Below are 21,335 nucleotides of genomic sequence, written 5' to 3' on the forward strand. Positions count from 1 at the left end.
TTATATTATAAGCTTTAAGGCTGATCTAGATAAGGTCTCTCTGGATAGAATTAGGTTGGATCAATTTTAGGGATTTTAGACTAGTATTGTTTAGTAAGGACTTGAGTGTAAGGATGAGGGTCCTTATGGACTAGTCATCCTTATAAGTTTATAAAGAAAAAGGGGGACTCATTTTATTAAGTCAAAATTCACAAAAAGTGTATTTTTTAACACCCTTTGAGCGCACAATGTATGTGGGTCTTCCTAAAAGTACACCCCCTGAGCATGGGCGGCCTTACTATGAATAGGGCCTATAAATGAGCTCTATGCATGGACCCATGGGATCTAAGCATAGCCATTATACATAGACCCATGGGATGCATGGACACATGGGATCTAAGTAGTAAGGCCTTGGGTGTACACATATGCTACACACATATGTATGGACTCTTATGTATAGGCTCTAGGTATGCATGGTCCTATGTGTGAGCTTTATCTATAAGCCCTATCAATAGGCCCAAGGAAAAATTTAGGGGAAAAATTTAGCACAAAGGCTAATTTTCAAGGGTCTTCCAAAAGTCCTGGGCTATTTTAGACCCCAAAAAATGGTGACTTTTTTAATATATTAGCCCAAGGCAGCATTTTGGGTAAATTTTAGAGGAAAAATCATCAAATTTACACTATAAGTGAGCAAATATCCTGAAAAATTTCAAACATTCACCAAAGTTTCCTATAGACTTTACCTTCTATCAAAGAAATATTCGCCAATCCATCTCTATTTTGACCATAGGATATGCTCCTTATTTTTAAACCTGAATAGGCCCCATGATAAGGTTCTCAGGCATCAATATGGCTACTTGAGCATATCCATATCTCTCTCTCTCTCTCTCTCTTCATATATACGTATATATATTATACATGTAACCTCATGATTATGAAATACTCTATGGGCTATATGCATGTGCTCTCTATGTATAGAGCCATGCATATGACCTATGAATAGGGACTATACATGAGCTGTATGTATAGGCACGTGGGATCTAAGCATAACCTCTATGCATAACCTCTATGCATAGGGCTATGCATAGAGGCCTAAGCATAGAGGCTCTATGCATAGGCTCTCGGACTTACACATATATGCATGGGCTCTAAACAAAAGCCATCGGGCTTACACATATATGTGTGGGCTCTATGCATAGTCTCTAAAATATAGACCCTATGTATGGGCTCTATCATAGGCTCTAAATATTGACCCTATGCATGGGCTCTATGTATAGTCCCTATGCATAGGCTCTAAATATTGACCCTATGCATGGGCTCTATGTATAGTCCCTATGGATGTGCTTTATCCATAAGCCCTCTAAATAGGCCTCATGATAAGGTTCTTATACACCAATACGGCTACTTAGGCATATGTATACCTAGTCTCATAAGCACATTAAGCTTAATCATATAAGAACTTACCACCATTGTTTAGGGTGAAGCTTCTTGTGTGTCTCCTTTACAACCCCTTCTTTGCCTTTGTAACTCAATGGAGTTAGATCATCAACTCTTTCTAACTCTTGAATGGACAAGGGAGCCTCCCTTGTGATTGGATTCGTCTACATCATGTCAAATTATGCTTGTATTTTTTTGATGCCAACCTTAGGCATTAGAGCCAATGCATCTCTTACAGTCTCTCCTCATGTATTTTTTTGATGCGAGCCCCTTGCATTAGAGCCAATGCATCTCTTATAGTCTCTCCATCAAACCCTAAATCCTGTAGGACTTGGCGGAGACGGATAAGAAGAAGTTGTCTCTATTATAGGTCAATATGAGAGAGAATAGAGAAGGGATATCTTGGGAGATTGGAAATAGAGCAAGGGTGGATGTTGTGGCGAGAGTTACGGAGGTAGTTGGGAAGGTAAAAGAGGAACAACAAGGGTGGATGTTGAAATTTTTAGGGAGGTAGTTGGGAAGATAAAAGAGGAAGAGTTTGAAAATGCACAGAGCAAAGAGAGAATAATATCCCACTCATCTCACCAATAGCCCATGGCATCACAAAATAAGTGGTTTAGAATAACACCTCAGCATAGCTAGTGTAACACCACAAAATCAAGCAATTCAGTGTAACATTTTATATCATCCTTCAATGTGATCCATGTTGGTGACATTAAACGTGAGCTTGTTAGTGTGACGTTAAACGTCATTCGCACAAAAAAGGTAAAAAAATTATAAATTATGCCAAAATTAACTTTGCCAATGATGTTATGCTCGATGTTAATATAGTGTCACTATATTAACATTGAGCATAGATGTTATTCTCGATGTCAAGATAGTGACACTAAATGTCATTTGTAATGTTGAATTTTTCTTGACATCAAACGTCTCCCATATTTTGATAGGCCACATATAATAGGTTTAGGTATTTTTTAAGTAAGTGATGTTAATAATATTTTGATATGCCAAATATAACAAGTCTAGGTGTTTTTTTAGGTAGGTGATGTTAATAATATGACGTTAAGCTTATACTTTTCTTGTAGTGATGAGGAATTGGAAAGAGGGTATGGAGAATATTACTTGAATAATTCTAAGACACTAGTATGTGACAAACCATAGAGTGATTGTAGATTGAGAAACACTAGGCAAGCTTGTAACTTTGACGTTTTTGCTCCATCAAAGAATGGTGCTAAACCAAGTGTTCAAAGATATGCTTCCTTGGACATCATGTCTTGTCCATCCTTGATATTGCCTTCAAACATTGCCTCGATACAAAATCTTCCTGTACGTGTGGTTCCATATCCTCTTGCATGTGTGGCTCCATATCATCAACCAATTCTTCTCATTATTCTTGTTATTCTTCTCTAAGGATTGCATGCCTTATGTACCTCACCTAAATTTTTTAGATTGTATGGCCTCATAGGGTTGAATTCACATGTACTCTGCATTATCTACATTCTACATAATTATCAAAATAATTTTGACAAAGATCATGGAGAGTGAGAGGGATAGATAGAGGGTATAACAAAGGGCCTAATCAAATAACCTCATCAAAATTATATGCTAATTCCAGTAAGAACTTCTCAAACTCTATGTATCGTTTGATGTGTTGTATGGTGATTTGATGTCGTCTTCTAATAGAGTACTTACAATGTGTACACGTACATTGGATACTCTGATCCAACTATGCCATGCCTATGTCTAGGTTGGTTTTTTTTTCGATGAGCATTTTTGACCAAGATCTTTTTGGTGTTGAGAGGCAAGCAGTTTCTCTCTCTACACTTCTTGTATTCGTTTATTCCCCTCCCTCTACTGTCACACCTACAAGATGTTGAGCACTACACACCATGGGCCACTATCATTGTTGCAACTCATGTACAAAGACACCATATTATGATCTAAAACTTCCATTATATTCCAAAGTGTTGCCATATATATAGGCAGTGATGTGTGTGAACACACTTAGGACCGCCGGGGCACTTTTTCCCTCTTTATGAGGTTTTTTCCCCCGGCTTGTAAATACGCCCATTATTCTAGGGCTAACTTATCTTTGTACATTGACACAATCTAATACACTGTGTGTTGTGTGCATTCTTGCTTCTTCTTCTCCAAGCTTTATGTGCTTTCCTACAACCCTAATTCCAACAATTGATATCAGAGCAAGTATCGGCTCCCAGGGCTATGCCGCTAGCACCCTCCGACTCACATTCTCCAATTGAGGTGAGCTTTCACGAGTGCTTGTAGGTCCCTATACTCTACAAATAAGGCCGTAGGGCTTTGTGTTCTCAGAATTTGCATTTGAGGTCGTTTCGGGCTCCGTTTTTGCATTACAAGTTCTGCACAGGTGTTTTCGTCATTTTGTGCAGAAATTTTGACAGTGCAGTTTTCTGCAAAACAGGCATACGTATTCTATTGTGGACCGTGCTACATAGCACGAGTTGTTTTCTATTCAATCTTTGCTTCATTACAGGTAGCTTTTGCATCAGTTTCAGTCAGTGGCCATGGCTGATAACAGCAATGATGCATTTCGCAATTGAAATCATCCTTTATACATGGCTTTTTCGGACAAGGTGATCGGTGGAGTGCATGTTGTCTGCTGATGACAAATTGGATGGAGACAGCAACTACCCACTTTGGGCATACATGATGCAGCATGTTTTGGTTGCAAAAGGAGTGTGGAACATTGTGCAGGGTATGGATGTACGTCCAAGTTCTGTGGATGTAGGATCTAAAGAACAACGGAAGTCACAGAGTGCAGTGTCATTCAGCGCAAGGTCAATGAAGCAATGTGGCGAAGGACATGCATTGGAAATGAGGTCACATGCAGTGGAACACCTCGTGGGGGTAAGACATGTGGGCAACACATAGCCAGATCTGCAAAGGGTGTGCCTACACCATCTTTTGAAGGCTATTTCCTGCAAGAACCCTAATGGTCTCATTAGACAATGGATGTGGTTATGCCCTAACCATGTGCTTCATTGCTATACTACTATGGACACCAACATAGACCTATTAGCGAGGGAATATGACTTCTTATTCTCGCAGCAACCTACTGAGATTCACTGGTTATGCACACAACATACACTAGACAAATACGGATCTAATGCAAAACAAACACAACACATAGATCACTGAACACTACCGGGCTGACCGCTTAATAAACAATGTAAAAACAATACCTTAATGGATAACTTTAATGATCATAATATATGAAATAGAAATGAAATACACAGAGATGTAATAGGAAGATGAATGCATGAGAGAGATGACAAAAAAGAACGATCTTGCTTATATCAATCCAAAACAAAAAGTGATACAATTTGTAGTCAGCCTTTGTAAGGCTCAGGACTCATCTATTTATAGTACTTGCTTGCAGTATCCGTGAGTACTGTGATGATAAGATGCACCGCGGCTGAGTGTTTAAGGAAGCGTTGTTTCCTGCAATAAAGTAGGTAGGCCCTGACAGTTTGATGGTGTTGACATGTGGCTGTCTGGTTGCTTCTGCTGTGACACTGGCCCGCGGCTCAAGCTAGCCTATGGCTAACACTTGGCACACTTGGTGGGTCAGATTCCAAATTCGACGACTCAAACCCACAAGGTTGTCATCTTTCAAACTGTTATATGTCTTTTAGCGTGTGGGTGAGTTTTGATCATAGCTAATGGAGGTGTTAGTGATGACCTCTGGTTTGGTGCTTGTAGAGGCCGAATCCTGAATGCAGTGGTAGCAGACACATCTTGGAAGAGTGGATCCGGAATGTGTGTTAATCCCTTTTTGGATTAACAATCATGCTCCTCCAATTGAGGATATTAATAAATGTCATGAAAAGGCACTATAAAAGTTGTACATTATGAGATATTGGCCACCTAAGGCCTTAGTTAAGTAAGTTTTCGGCACCCAAGTGTGAATAAGGGCCAATTGTATATAAGGCATTTTCTCATAATAAAAAGACACAATCCCCCTTTGTGTTATTGAGAGCTCTTCTTTGTGTCTTGAGAGAGATTGAGAGAGAGAGAATTATAGCATTATGCCTCTTCTATGCTTGTATGATTCATGCTTGTGTGGGAGAGTGATTGCCTTATGCGACAATGTGAGAGCGACTCTTCGGTGATAGCGTGGAGGTAGAGCTTAACAAGTGAGCTTGAATGCATTGAGTTCCCTCTTGGAGGTGTGGTAGCCCATAACATTTTTGGCTCCAGCGCTGCTGGGGAAGAAACACCTTTGTTTCTTTCTTCCTCTTGGATTTTCAGCTCCCATTGCATAAGATTCATGATTGCCTTTGCATTCTGGTAGTGCATTGTTGTGTTTGAAATGAATGGATAAGATTTGTGTGGAAGCAAAAAGTTGTGAGAAATTGGTTGTGTTTGTTGTGTATATGTGTGGTGGAGTGGTCTTAGAATAGAGCTTCGCTGTTTTTTTTAGTTAATTTTGGTATTTGCGTCCCTGGAATTATCAACGTGAACAAGCAGGGTGGTGTTCTATTTTTCTTCTTTTCCAAAAATTGACAAAAATAAAAAAAATAAGGAGCCATTCACTGTGCCTTGAACTTGTATTCGTCGACTCCTTAGACATGGCACAATCATTTTGGGAATTGTTGGATAAGTATTTTCCACCTAGAATCACATTAGTCGACGCAGTCATTTTGAAAATTGTTGGATAAGTATTTTCCACCTAGAATCACATTAGTCGACGCAGGAAGTTCCCACTGTGCCTTGAACTTGTATTCGACTCCTTAGACATGGCACAATTATTTTGGAAATTGTTGGATAAGTATTTTCCACCTAGAATCATATTAGTCGATGCAGGAAGTTCCCACGTGAAACTTTAGGAAAATGTTCATGACGTGCACCGTTTTTTGCAACTTCACACCATGAACTGCTCCCGACATCAACGCCACGATTAACGCCGCAATTCACGGGACTACCTTGCCAAAAATAGGTAGCCTTACCCTAACACCTATGATGCCACGAGGTTTGATAAAATTAAGAATCGTGAAAGTGCAGAAAACCATTCACAACATGAACTATTTCAGAACTCTTCACCACGGCAGGAACCAATTTGTTCACGACGTGAACCATTTTAGAAACTTTCACGTCGTGGGTCCCCCCCACATGCTTGCAAAGTTTGGTTCCCATTGGAGCCTGTTTGGGTACGATGGTATGGGGAAGGCCCGGATTTTCCATGGCCTCTTAAGCACCAAGAGACTTCAAAAACCCGCACTGGGCGCTAATTACCAATCCAAACATGCTCCGATTGTGACCAAACTTTGCAAGCATGTGGGGGGTCCACGATTTTCCATGGCCTCTTAAGCACCAAGAGACTTCAAAAACCCACACTGGGCCTTAATTACCAATCCAAAAAGGCTCCGATTGTGACCAAAGTTTGCAAGCATGTGGGGGTGGGTCCCCCCCCACATGCTTGCAAAGTTTGGTCCCCATCGAAGCCTGTTTGGGTACGATGGTATGGGGAAGGCCCGGATTTTCCATGGCCTCTTAAGCACCAAGAGACTTCAAAAACCCGCACTGGGCGCTAATTACCAATCCAAACATGCTCTGATTGTGACCAAACTTTGCGAGCATGTGTGGATCCACCCCACATGCTTGCAAAGCTTGGTCCCCATCGGAGCATGTTTGGGTACGATGGCATGGAGATTTTCAACAAACAATATGATAGCCAAAGTGTTAAAAAATATAATAAAATCAAGAACATCAACTAAAATGTAATGATACTCAATAATGAAAAAACTCATAATGATCTAAACATCAAATAAGTACATCAGAATGAAAATGAGCTACCCCAGCTAGTCTGAGGTTAGTCACTGCCCATAAATCTAAGTACAATGTAAGTGAGCTAACCCAGCTAGTCTGAGTTTAGTCACTATCAATGGCAACCCAATCAAAATCGCCATCTCTAACTGTCGGTCGACGTGCGCGTCGAGGCTACTGTGCATGTTGAGGAGGTTGTGCCGGCTGCGGGGGTCATCGAATGTTTGCGGGGAGGTCTGCCTCAAAGGCAGGATCATGAGCTGGTGCCGGTGTACTCGAGAGCTCAGGAGTCCCAAAAGCTGCTATAGCTCTCTCTCTCTCTCTCTACGTCATGCTAATGCAAGACGTCTCTGTCTGTAAACCCAAAATCTATAATCTGCAATGGTACGTGTCTGCCACTCTGCTCGTGTAAGCTCCTCTGCTGCTGCTGTAAGGACACGCTGCTCATGAGAAGCAGCATTGCTGCTAGCACCATTACCCGAGGGTGCCACTAGGACCAGCACCACCCACGCGCTCATATGCTGTGATCTGGCTCTCATGTAGGACTCTGGTATGCATCAAACTCATGTGAGCTCCACTCAATCTCTGGAGGCACCTCAAGCTCCTGATCTCTATCATCGAAGGCGTCGAGTCCCAAGTCAATAGCTGATGTAAAATTAATAGGCCTGCCAGTCCTAGCATCTACTCGACGAACGAGGACTGGGTGAAGATCATCAATGCCCAAAACTCTGTATGTCGCTAGGTCGACACATGCACGGCAAGAGGGGCATGCTGAGAACCGTACTAACTCCTGGGTGATGCAAGACAAATGGAAAAAATGTCCACATCCCAGGGCATATCCACCAGTAATATCAATGTCCTCGATACATAAAGCGCAGCACGTATCACGTAGGAAGGGTGGTGCATCCTGAGGGAGAGGTCGTCGAAAAACCTCTGTAAAACAGGCCGTGGATATAAAGGTAGGTAAGGCACTGTCACATCCGAGGATCTGCGAAACTCGCGAACATGCAGCATCAACTGCTCTGCCCTATGCTGGGCAATCTGCTCCATAATCTGGTGATGCTGTGCCTCAGCTCTAGAGCTCTCTACCTCGGTCCGAGCCTACGCAAAAAAGTAAAGCATAAAAATAATTGATTAGTCTCTCTCATTAGGTATTACTTAAAGAAATTTATAACTTAGGACCTTAATTATAACTCTTTTAGTCTCTCTCATTAGGTATTACTTAAAGAAATTTATAACTTAGGACCTTAATTATAACTCTTTTACGTGCAAGAGAAACCTACCTGCTGGATGTCAGACTCTCTCAGATGCTGTGCCTCTGCAGTAGCTGCCTCTATCGTCTGTAATGCAGCTCTAAGGCGGTCAATCTCCCCTCTCGCCTCTACCAACTCCTGAGTGAGTCTCTCAGTGGTAGGTGTGGGACCCTACGTGACACAATCAACCATGCCGCTCATGTAAAAATATAGAAAAGTACATATAAACATGTAAATAAATGACTAAAAAAACTTAAGAAGTAATAAATATGTAAATACCTTGATCTGTCGTCGATATCGATTGTGAGAACAGACGCACCACGTGCTGGATGCTCTCCGTGGTACTCCGTACGTCGATGCCGATTCCCTCATGAAGGGTCTCCCCAATATTATTTCATATGAGTCAGGTTGGTGCAGGAAGTCCATTACCACAAATGTATGATGGTAGTGAAACATAAAGAGTTTGAGTTTCACATTCTCCAAAAGTCCAATGGGTCTTGAAGATGTACTGTCAGCTATTTTAATGATTAGATCTGCTCTTTTTAGATCGGGATTTCCCCATTTTTTTTGTGATGATGCTAACCCCTGCCCCATCATCCACCAGAATAGCCAATGCCTCGTACCCATTATGATGAATTGGGATTACAGCATTTGTGTCGTCACTTTCGTAATAACGTCCCAAATTGATTAACTGGTATCTTGACGACTCGGGTTGTCTCTGGTTGTTTTAGGGTCCTAGAGGTGGGAGAACCTCCTCTATAGTGTCGCGGCTGGCCTTAGTCTGCCTTCCACCCATTCCTTTACGTCTGTCCATAGGGTTGGTGAACTACGTAGTAGTTTCCCCAATGGCATTTGCACAAGCATGGATAGTACATCTGTGAGACTTCCTATGTCTCTGGATTCTCTGGGAGATTGAAGGTTCTCCCCAGGTGGGTATGTCGTATTCATCCCTAGGGAAGGAATGGATGGACTCACCCTGCGCATTTTCTTCAAACATCTTGGACATTGTGTTTGCTAGAGATCGCTCTTCTGTTTCTTCTGGAATTGGGGTAGGTGCGTCCAATTCCCTTTCCCTTGTTGGCTCGTTTCTTGGATACATTGTATCCCTGATCCAGTTAGCCCTTAGCTTGGCTTCATGAAGCCGTTGACATTCTTCTACTAAGGCCCTGGTGTCTTCATGCTTCCTTATCTCCTCTTTGGCAGTTGGATACTCATCATCGACTCCTTTGGGGGTTAATGGTCTCCCCCTTTGATCCTCTAGGTCTGGCTCTTTGGGGTCGATCCCTCAATTCCCTTCTTCTCTCGCGTTGGTGGATTTGGTGCCGATTGTATCTTCTTTGGATCCATCTTGGATTGTGACCCTGGTGTCACCCTTACCCACGTTTTTCACTCTTCTCCTATGCCCAGTTCTAGAAATGGCTGCCTCTGTTCGGTTCTTCCCCTTGTCTCCCACTTGGGCCTAGGCTCATGTCAGGACATTGAGTAGTGTGATATTTCTAGGCTGCACACTAATGGTTCAAATGGTGGCTTGATTAGAAGTGGAAGTCAAACCACTTGCGCGGTATGGACAATCCTTGATCAAATGATCAATACCACATTTAGTACAAGTGAGTACTGGCATGTCATTGGGCAAAACAGTCAATTGTTGGGGTTGGTGCGTATGAACCACATTCTTGTTTGGACACTCAGCGATTCGATGTGGTGGCCCTCCACAACCAAAACATTGTAGCGGTCCTCTTCTCATGTTCGAGTTCATGTCCTTACCCTTCCATTGTACCGTGGTTTAAAACACAGGTACTAGCGTGTTATTCTGTAGGATATAGAATTCAAGTGTGACCTCCGCATTTTCCTCATAGTAATCTCCGCTAAGTTCTACTTCACGTACCATATCAATATCTTCTGATGGATCTCCAATCAATACTTAGTTGATTTTAGCTTGTGGTGGTTGTGGTGGTAGAGGTGAAGTGTCTTGTACCTGGAATATCCCCCTAGCCAAATAGGAAGAGTTGGGTTGTCCTGCTCTGCTGGCAGTGATTTGCCTAGGTGTGGTGCTGGTAAAGCCAATGGAGCTCTAGGTGGGTAGTTGTGCAACTATTTGGAACCTTGGATATATATACATTGAAGTGTCATGATTTCCTAATTTTACACAATGTGCACAATAGAGTAATGGCCTTGCTCTTAACTATGGACATTCAATGGTAGTGTAATTCAATCCGCACATGGAGCACCACACCGATTCCCTACGGGGGTAAAGATGGTTATGCCCATGCCCAGATGTTTCTCTTCCCTCTTTTACCTTCAATTTCTCTAGTATTGCATTACTGAGCTCGTCCGCAGTCATGTTTCTGACTTGCTTGCCTGAGTTCCAATCTCTTGGTGACTCGAAACACGCGAAGTCATTGTCTGAAGATATTCTGACATCTTTTGGTTGCGGCAATTCCAACATATTATCTTCGTATTCAATTGCCAGTTTGCAACACGCATCTAGAGTGGCTGGTTGGGCTAGTACCAGATAATCATGCATCTTGTGGTCTCTAACTCCTCTCCAAAAGCAAGGTAGTAGTTATGGGGAAGGCCCGGATTTTCCTTGGCCTCTTAAGCACCAAGAGACTTTAAAAACCCGCACTGGGTGCTAATTACCAATCCAAACATGCTGTGATTGTGACCAAACTTTGCAAGCATGTGGGGGTGGGTCCCCCCCACATGCTTACAAAGTTTGGTCCTCATCGGAGCCTGTTTGGGTACGATGGTATGGGGAAGGCCTGGATTTTCCATGGCCTTTTAAGCACCAAGAGACCTGAAAAATCTGGACTGGGCGCTAATTACCAATTCAAACATGCTCTGATTATGACAAGAATTTGTAAGCATGTGGGGGTGGGTCCCCCCCACATGCTTGCAAAGTTTGGTCCCCATCGGAGCATGTTTGGGTACGATGGTATTGGGAAGGCCTGGATTTTCCATGGCCTCTTAAGCACCAAGAGACTTGAAAAATCCGCATTGGGCGCTAATTACCAATCCAAACATGCTCCGATTGTGACCAAACTTTGCAAGCATGTGGGGGTGGGTCCCCCCCACATGCTTGCAAAGTTTGGTCCCCATCGGAGCATGTTTGGGTATGATGGTATGGGGAAGGCCCGGATTTTCCTTGGCCTCTTAAGCACCAAGAGACTTGAAAAATCTGCACTGGGCGCTAATTACCAATCCAAACATGCTGTGATTGTGACCAAACTTTGCAAGCATGTGGGGGTGGGTCCCCCCCACATGCTTGCAAAGTTTGGTCCCCATCGGAGCATGTTTGGGTACGATGGTATGGGGAAGGCCCGGATTTTCCTTGGCCTCTTAAGCACCAAGAGACTTCAAAAACCCGCACTGGGTGCTAATTACCAATCCAAACATGCTCCGATTGTGACCAAACTTTGCATGCATGTGGGGGTGGGGTCCCCCCACTTGCTTCAGAGTTTGGTTCCCATCGGGGCATGTTTAGGTACGATGGCATGGAGATTTTCAACAAACAATATGATAGCCAAAGTGTTAAAAAATTTAATAAAATCAAGAACATCAATTAAAATGTAATGATACTCAATAATGAGAAAACTCATAATGATATAAACATCAAATAAGTACATCAGAATGAAAATGAGCTACCCCAGCTATTTTGAGATTAGTCACTCCCAAAAAATCTAAGTACAATGTAAGTGAGCTAACCCAGCTAGTCCGAGTTTAGTCACTATCAAGATAGAAATCTAGTCAGCAGCACCCTCTCTAGCTCTCAACTGCTCTAGAATGCTCTCATGGTCATCCACTCAAAGCCGAAAACGAGGGTGAGAACTGTGTTTTCGGCTTTGTACTTGATCAAGAGTGAGCCTGGTAGCAACCACTAGATGAGAGAACTGAAATGCCTCTAAATCCCACTTCCACTGCTAGAACCCCCGATGAAGTCGAATCTGCTGGTAGAATCGGCGTGCCACAATCATGCTATGGGCGTCATAAGAAAACCCATGATCATCCACTGTATCCTGGTCAAGGATGCACTTTGGCCTAGTGCAACTCATCAGATAGTAGTCTACTCCCTCGCTATTTCCCTCACTGGCAATAATAGCAAATACATCACCCTCCTGTAGCAAATCTGTCAGGTCATCATAATTGACCATGAACGCAGGACCTGTGTGCTCATCAGACAACACTGGATGTGAAGGATGCTCGGGGGAGAGGAATGTCTGTATCCATGCATCTGCCCATCCTCTCGAGGCACAATGTGACCAATCGCCATCCATACATGCTCCACAGAAGCATGCAAACCATCGTGTGTAAATTGTGGGGGCCGCCATGCACGTGCTCCTGATGGAATGTAAGCCCAAGGTGCCAGGTACTGTGTCACAATCATGGGAGGCTCTACGGTCAATCATGCCACCATCCACATGCCAAAAAAATCTCCTAACAATCCGAGCATCACGTTTGGGGTACGATGATGCTGCACTCCCACACAAATGTTGGGAGCACCACTCGACTACATGGCCCGCATCTCTGAACTGCTGAGCATCCTGCTGCAGTTGATGATGCCTCAAGGCACGTTTCACACACGCGCCTGCACCATCATGCTCTCCCTTCCCGTGACCAGTCTCAAAGAATGACCAAATCACTGGGATACTAGACTGCACATTCCACCTATAAATCCATAAAAGATAGTCTTAGTTATTGTTTTCTTTAAGATGTTCTAGTGAAATTAGTTTAATTGTAAATGTAAGAAAACCATAAGTACTACCTGTAGAGCCAATAGAATTGTCGTGATGACTTGAACTGTGCGCCACAACCATCCGACCAAACCCATCGTTGGACACGTCTGATCCCACAATCTCCTAAAAAATCGTCATGGAGACGAAAACAGTGTTGCATAAAATGTGCATCATGTGAACGATCATCACTGATATAGGAATGATACTCTCGAATAATAACACGGGTCTCGAGGGTACTCGTTATCCCATCTACATGAGCCTCTGTATGTCGATAGCTAATGTGGACCATAATAGCAACCTGGTGAGGTAAGCAATACATACGTTTAGGACACAAAAAATCAAATAAGTAATGTAGCTCAAACACAAAACAAATATTACGAAATATAACCATTACCTACTCTGAGAAGTAATACTCAAATTGTATCTCCTGAAAAGGTGTGAAGGTGTAGTTCTCTGCAAAATCAATCACAGAGATGACCACACCAATAGAAAACTCTGCCAGGCATGCTCTGACGCTCCTGCCACACTTGGCACAATGACTGTGCTGTATATAGGGGTAGATCTGCTCCCTAAATGTGGCTGTGAAGTGACAACATGGTGTATGTTTGTCCACGAGCTGCAACTTCCTGGACTGTCCAACCACTCTGGAGCTGGTGTGTCACATACTCATAACGTTGCCATGCCACTATCTCTTGGTCACTTGCATCAAGATCTACCATCTGTAGATGTGCAAGTGAACCACATGATGTGCAATTGCTCTCCACACAAGGCATCCTATGGAACTGGGCATCCTCCGTGCGTGCACACAAAAGAGAGTGGATGAAATCACGAGGACTACGAGGCAACTCTCTATGCCCACTAAGAGAACGGAACACATCATAAAAAAGTTTGAACTCAACATGGTAGCGACAACATGTGTCACGCTGACGTGACACATGGTAGCGACAACATGTGTCACGCTGACGTGAGTACCTCACAAACCAAGGCTTACACCCCTCAAATGACCTTTGCCCAATTTTAAGCTCTGGATACGAAGCCACAAACTGAGAATACAACTCAGTTTGGGTCATTTCAAGAAAGCAAGCACCGTGCTCAATGAACACTCCTCTTGTCACTCTCTTACGCAAAGCTTTCTTGAAAACTAGCGAGGCACGACAATTCTCCTCCCAAAAACTTTCTATCAAGGTTCTAGTGGTTTCATCTAGTAGGCGATCATGCCTAGCTACACGATCACTACTCGCCCACAAAGCACCAACCTCATTGGCATCTAAACTTTGTCGTCTAATAGACCCAACTCTAAGTGCGTGTGGTGCTATGGAAAGGATGCGAGATGTGGCACTAACCTTACCCTTCATTTGGGAGCTACTTATGGCTGCCACAATAGCCCGTCGAGCAACCAAAGTGTCCACAGAGTTCCTCTTCTTGTTAACTATATAGGAATGACGAACACTTTGTAGCACCGCCATGCCAGCTCTCCTCCCTCTTTGACCTCCAATGTCGAAAAGCGCCCTGCAGTTGGCCATGTTGGGAAGATCAATCAAAGCATCAAGCACACATGCCCGTGATGAAGGCGTGAGGTCTTTGAGAAATAGGAATGGAAGATTGCATGGGCATGACGATGTGCCCCTGACTTTGATAGTTCTTTCCTATCTACACGAAGGGCGCCCAAAGGATAGGGGGTGGGTTCTTGTAGAAGAGAAGGGGACTCAGAAAGGGCGGGTTCATGTGGATTATCTAAACTAAGGGGTAGTGGGGGGGAAGAGGGCGAAGGGAGAGGAAGTGGAAGAGGAGGAGCAAGGCTTGGATCACCACCAACGGAAGGTGTTGCTCGTTGACGTGCTCTCCACTCTCTCTTTCTCTCACGAGCTACCCTTCTCCTCTCCTCCTCTTGAACTTGGTGGACAAGGGGAAGTCTAGTCCTATCACGTTTCTGACTCCTACAACTTTGAGAACCCATTCTCAAGGAAGCTAAGAGAGAAAATATTATAAAGGCTCAATGATGGGATAGTACTAGAGATAAGTGTGGGATAGTACTAGAGATGTGTGATTATATAGGAAAAATAGGTTATCCACTTCAAATCTCATTGGATTTCCTATCTAAGATTGATTGGATAATTAAGATAAACATAAAGATAATTAAAGATAAACTATTATCCATTTAAAAGTCAATATTATTAATAATATTTATTAACAAGTCTAAATATTTATCATTACTAGATATATAAATATATCTTTTATTTTTATAATTATATAACTGCTTTTTTTTAATAAAGTATTTTTTTTAAATTTTATTCAAAGGTTTATTCTACACAAGTCTCACACATGGAATGAAACCTAAGCTGTGAAGTTTACCAAGCCTAGATTTCCAAACCTAACTAGGATTGGTTTTAGACTTGAAAAGGGGAGAGTGGACACAATATGGGAATTTTCACTTGGGAGGATTGAAAATGGACCTTCCCATACTCAAATTAAGCCAAATTTTTTTTAATAAATTCATGGCAACAAGAGTATTGATCCCTTGAGTTTTTAGATTGAAAAATTTAATATTTTATTTTCTAGAATTAAATTACAATTGATTTAATGGGCCTGTGTGACAGTCAAATGGTAGATGTGGTGGGAGGATAAAATAGTATGTTTTTTAACAATTCTAATACCTTTTAAATAATATAGAAAATAGTAGAACACATCAAAAATTACTCGATAAATCAAGTTAAGCTCTATGTTATTTGTATTTGTGATATGCAAAGTGGGAACATCATATGAGTAATAATGTAAAAGTTATAGGCAATTTACTCACATTCACTGTACCTGTCTAAACCTACGACAGGGCCTGTATACAAACTTGGTTCCCAAAGAAAAGGGGATTTGCAATTATTGGATATTCGATCAGATTATAGTTTTAGGTGCCCAACTTTGCATATGATGTTTCATTAGAAGACCTTGAAGTGAAACTCCTAAGCTAACTATGAGAGATTGGCTATTCTTCTTGAAAAAATGCCTGTTTTCCAGCTAAAGCCAAGGGCACCCACTACATGAAACTAGATAACCTCATCTTGCAACCACCCTGTGATACAACCCAGGGGGACCCAATATGTGAAATCTGGAATTGTCCCTATGACCTTTGTCTGTATGGTTAATTAGCAAACCATTGATGAAGAATCAAAAGAGGAGGCCTCTAGCATAGAAGGGACCGTAACACAAGGCCGTACCAACGCTCAACGCCTCAGAAGAAGGCAAAAACATAAATGATATATTGCTCAACGAAATGCCCTATTACGAAGAAAATGCATGGATGCCCAGTGGGTGGTTGAGATACCTTGAAGCCACTAAGGTACATGATGAGTTTTCTAAATATTGGGGTGAGGAATTGAGTAAGATATCACTAGAGGGAAAACACAAGGAGAAAGTCACCCTTCAAGAGCCAGAAACACCTAAGCTTACGAAAGCTGGGCATCAAAAATGGAACAAAGCTTTGGCAAAAGCCGAGCGAGAGGCTAGAAAAGTCATGGCTAAAACAAAAAGTGAGAATGAGGATAAACCAGACTTGCTCTCAGTATTAGATCACTTTAAAACCTACACTGTTGATGAAAAGAAAGTGGTCCAACTAACGGCAACAAGGGTTAAGGAGGATGGGCTATCCACATCATACGATGGCTCGATGGAAGTCAAGGAAGTTGATATTGTGGGACCAGGGGAGGAAGCCAGACCCGTATATATTGCTATAAGGACCTGACTTCAGCTGAAGAAAATGAGCTTGTTTCCCTCCTTAAGGAATTTAAGGACTGTTTCGCTTGGAATTACAAGGAGACGAAGGGTGTACCACCTGAGGTAGTGCATCATACAATTCCAATCATGGAAGGATAAAGACCAACCATGCAGAAACCATACTAGATGAATCCTAAGTATGCGGTGATTGGTAAAGGAGGAAATAGATAAGCTCATTGTTGGCGGATTTCATCTATGAGATAGAACACGCGGATTGGTTGTCACCAATCATAATAGTGCCAAAAAAGAATGGAAAACTTAGGGTATGTGTCGATCTTAAAAAGGTCAACGCAGCTACTACAGAAGACCATTATCCATTACCCTATAACGGAACATGTTTTGGAGAGAGTGGCTGTGGTGAAGAAGCTTATAGCTTCTTGGATAGATTTTCAAGCTACAATGAGATGTCAAGAGCACCAAAAGATCAACGTAAGACAACTTTCAATACAATGTCGGGGATAGTTGCATATAGTCATGCCCTTCAGTCTCACCAATGCCCCAGCAACATTCCAACGATTGATGTGCATAGCCTTTAAAGACTACTTGCAGAAGTGGTTGGAGGTATTCATTGATGATCTATGTGCACACTCTTGATGGGCGGACCATCTGGCTTGCTTAAGGAAGGTGTTTGAGTGAGTTCAATTATATTGTATATCCCTAAACCCTTTAAAGTGCCAATTTTGGGTCAAACATGGTGTGATATTGGGACACATTGTCTCAAAGAACGGTATATCCATGGATGATAGCAAGGTCAAGTTGATATTGGGGCTGCCACCGGCCACTAATTACAAAGGTGTGCAAAGATTTATGGGCCACATTGGGTATTACCACCACTTCATAATTTTCTATGCTAAAATTGCCAGGCCATTGTACAAGCTACTCATTGTCTTTGAACGGACTGAGGAATGCCAACAAGAAGCATATGACCGACTAAAGAAGGCATTAGCTAGCACGCCAATTCCAGGACCCCCCAATTGGGATCTCATATTTCATGTGCATATTGATGCATCAAACTGTGCTATTGGATGGATACTAGCCCAGCCCTGTGAGTTCAAATTAGACTATCCAGTCTACTTCGCTGGTCGTCAATTGAATGATTGCAGAAGTGAATTACACCACCACAGAGAGAGAAGGATTGGCTATGGTTTACACTGTCAAGAAGTATCGACACTACCTATTGGCCAACAAATTCGTGTTCTTCGTAGACCATCATGCCTTATTATACTTAGTTAATAAGCCTTGCACCACGGGAAGAATCACACGCTGGTTGCTATTATTATTGGAATTCGACTTCACAGTTATGGTAAGGAAAGGGACACAACATGTGTTAGCCGATCATATGTCAAGAATTCCAAATGGGGAACTAGCAACTGGTGTTGATGACCTCCTTGATGCTTGTTTGTTCAAACTAGATATGGTACCCGAATGGAGCGAGGAGATATCTGATTATCTAGCTCATGGTTTTCCGCTAGGAAAAACACTTGAACAAAGATATCTGATTATCTAGCTCATGGTTTTCCATAGTTGAACAAATATAAAATGCGGCAGCTTATCACGCTTGCTGCACCTTATCAATTAATTGTGGGAGAACTATATAAGCTAGGTAAATAATGTCCTAATAAGGTGTGTGAGAGAAGATGAGTTCGTTCATGATATTGGATGAAGCTTATTCAAGGATAACATGAGGGAATTTTGCTAGAGAGATCACGGCTCACAAGGTACTTCAAGCAAGGTTATGGTGGCGTACATTGTTTGGAGAGGCCATAGAATTTGCTAAAAGATGTGAAGAATGTCAGCAATTTTCTATCCCACAACAAAGAGACAAGATGCCGCTCACCCCTATTATTGTAAGAGACAACCCTTCGAAAAATGGGGAGTAGATTTTGTTGGACCTATTAGTCGAGCGACACATCCATCACAAGCCCGATATGTGATCGTGGCCATGGACTATTTCACCAAATGGGCAGAAGCCAGAGCCTCGAAAGCGAGCCGATGCACGATCAACAAAAAAATTCTTATATGAGAAAATTATCTTGAGATTCGGCTTCCCATATTAGAATTAGTTAGTGATCACGGCTCACATTTTATTAATGAGGTGATTGATCATTTACTTGTTGGATTCTTAGTAGTCCATTGGAAATCATCACCTTATTATCCACAGGCTAATGGTCAAGCAGAGAGCACAAACAAAATTTTGTGTACTATCTTGACGAAAACCTTGGAAGCAAGTCGAATGGACTAGGATCATAAGCTAACAATGGCCCTATGGGCATACTGAACATCATATAAGGTAGCGACGGGATACACTCCCTTCCGTCTAGCTTATGGTGTTGAGGTAGTAATGCCTATGGAATACCTAGTTCCGAGCTTAAGGATTGCAGTGCAAGAACGTTTGACGGAGAACACATTAGCTGAAAGGCTAATCGATTTAGAGAAGCTTGATGAGACCAGACTAATTGCATCGCACATGGACTCATGGTAGAGAAACTACGTAGAAAGCATTGGTTTGACAAAAAATTGAAATAAAAAGAACTGGAAAAGGGAGACCTTGTTCTCATGTATAGTGTAGGAAGCACTAGGAAAAAGAAACTCAAATACAGAGGCATGGGACCCTTTCGAGTGTTTGAGATCACACCTCAAGGGTCGGTTAGAATTGAGACAATTGATGGCATACAAATGGAGGGTTACGTCAATGGAAGCAAACTCAAAAAATATTTTGGACCACTGACCCAAGAGATTCTCTTATAAAAGAACATCTCTTAAAACAACAAAAAACAACTCGCAAAGGAAAAAATCCAGCAAGCTTGGAGAGACGGAAGACTCTCTACACTTGTAGCAAGAGTAGCATGATCCGTGTGTAGCTCAATCCAATGGGACTTGCATCCCTTTCGGAGCTAGGGATTCAACCCATACCGGTGCACGAAAGCTTATCCACGAATGGAGAAAATGCTATGAACACCACTACCTTGACATAGACTTTACACACACAAGCTCAATCTTGCCATAGCTCATTCACTCATCATCCCACTCATTCATGGATCCTATACAAGAAGAAAGCTAAGCTAATGCATACACAAGCTCAAAGCATACTTCATTCTCAAGCACTTACTTCCCTAGCATGCACACAAACCTTGAAGCTTAATGGAACTTGAAATAAACATGTATTCTCATTCACTACTCAAGCAATGCCTTGCCCATGGATAAGCTACAAGCTATGGAGAAGCTTAAGCTTGAATCCACTACCACACAAAGCTTAATAGAGAATCCACAAGCATCAACAAAGAAGCATGCACACTAGAGAATAGAGATGAGAAGAGAGAAAAACATCATCTCATTGCATTGAATTAGAAGAGCATTGCTCATACAATAGTGTAGATGGGGAGAGAGAAGAGCTTGCACCTCTATGAACAAAAGGGAGAGCTAGTCTCAAGAGAGCTCAAGCATGAGTTTAGCCCAATGTGTATGTGAGCTCTCAAATGAGCCACTATTTATACTAAAACTCCTAAAACTCCTAAAACTTCCCATGTGGGATTATTCTCAAGCCCACTCCCACACTCACCTACAACTTGGAACTCTCTACACAAGAGCCCTAAATAAGAATGTCAAGTCTCTTGTTTTCCTGCTTCCATCTTTGTGTTGCATCCTTGCATTGATCACCACTCGTCACGCAACATTCCCCCCTTCCTATTTTGCGCACGTCCTCGAGCGTGTAGATGCCAAGGAAGAGTAGAATCTCCAGTGTGTACCTGCAAGCAAAAGGATGGGTGGTTTGTGTGTTCTTTTTTTTTTTTTGAAAGCAAAAGTACTGAGACATACAATAACGAAACAAGCAATTTTACTGAATAAGACATGGCAATAAACGTCCAATTAGCTAGAGGAAGGAAACATTGAAGCAGTGTAGAGATTGAATAGGTTTGTTCAAGCCTTAATAATTACTACCTGTAGCTAACTAAAGTAAAGAATGTTTTATGCCAAATGTATTGTTCTTTTCCTAGAAGGCAAAAGACATCAGTTAATCGAGGGACTATCAAGTAGTATACCTAGCCTATGCTAAGTCAAAGATGTCGGTTCAACACTAATAAATCTAACATAATTATGTAGTGGTAGACTCTTGATATTGCTTAGTGTTAAGGTTTGTTCAAGCCTTAATAATTACTACCTGCAGCTAACTAAAGTAAAGAATGTTTTATGCCAAATGTATTGTTCTTTTCCTAGAAGGCAAAAGACAACAGTTAATCGAGGGACTATCAAGTAGTATACCTAGCCTATGCTAAGTCAAAGATGTCGGTTCAACACTAATAAATCTAACATAATTATGTAGTGGCAGACTCTTGATATTGCTTAGTGTTAAGGTTTGTTCAAG

The sequence above is a fragment of the Cibotium barometz genome, chromosome 54, assembly GCF_041138505.1.
Source record: "Cibotium barometz isolate CiBa-2024 chromosome 54, ASM4113850v1, whole genome shotgun sequence".
Lineage (NCBI taxonomy): Eukaryota > Viridiplantae > Streptophyta > Polypodiopsida > Cyatheales > Cibotiaceae > Cibotium > Cibotium barometz.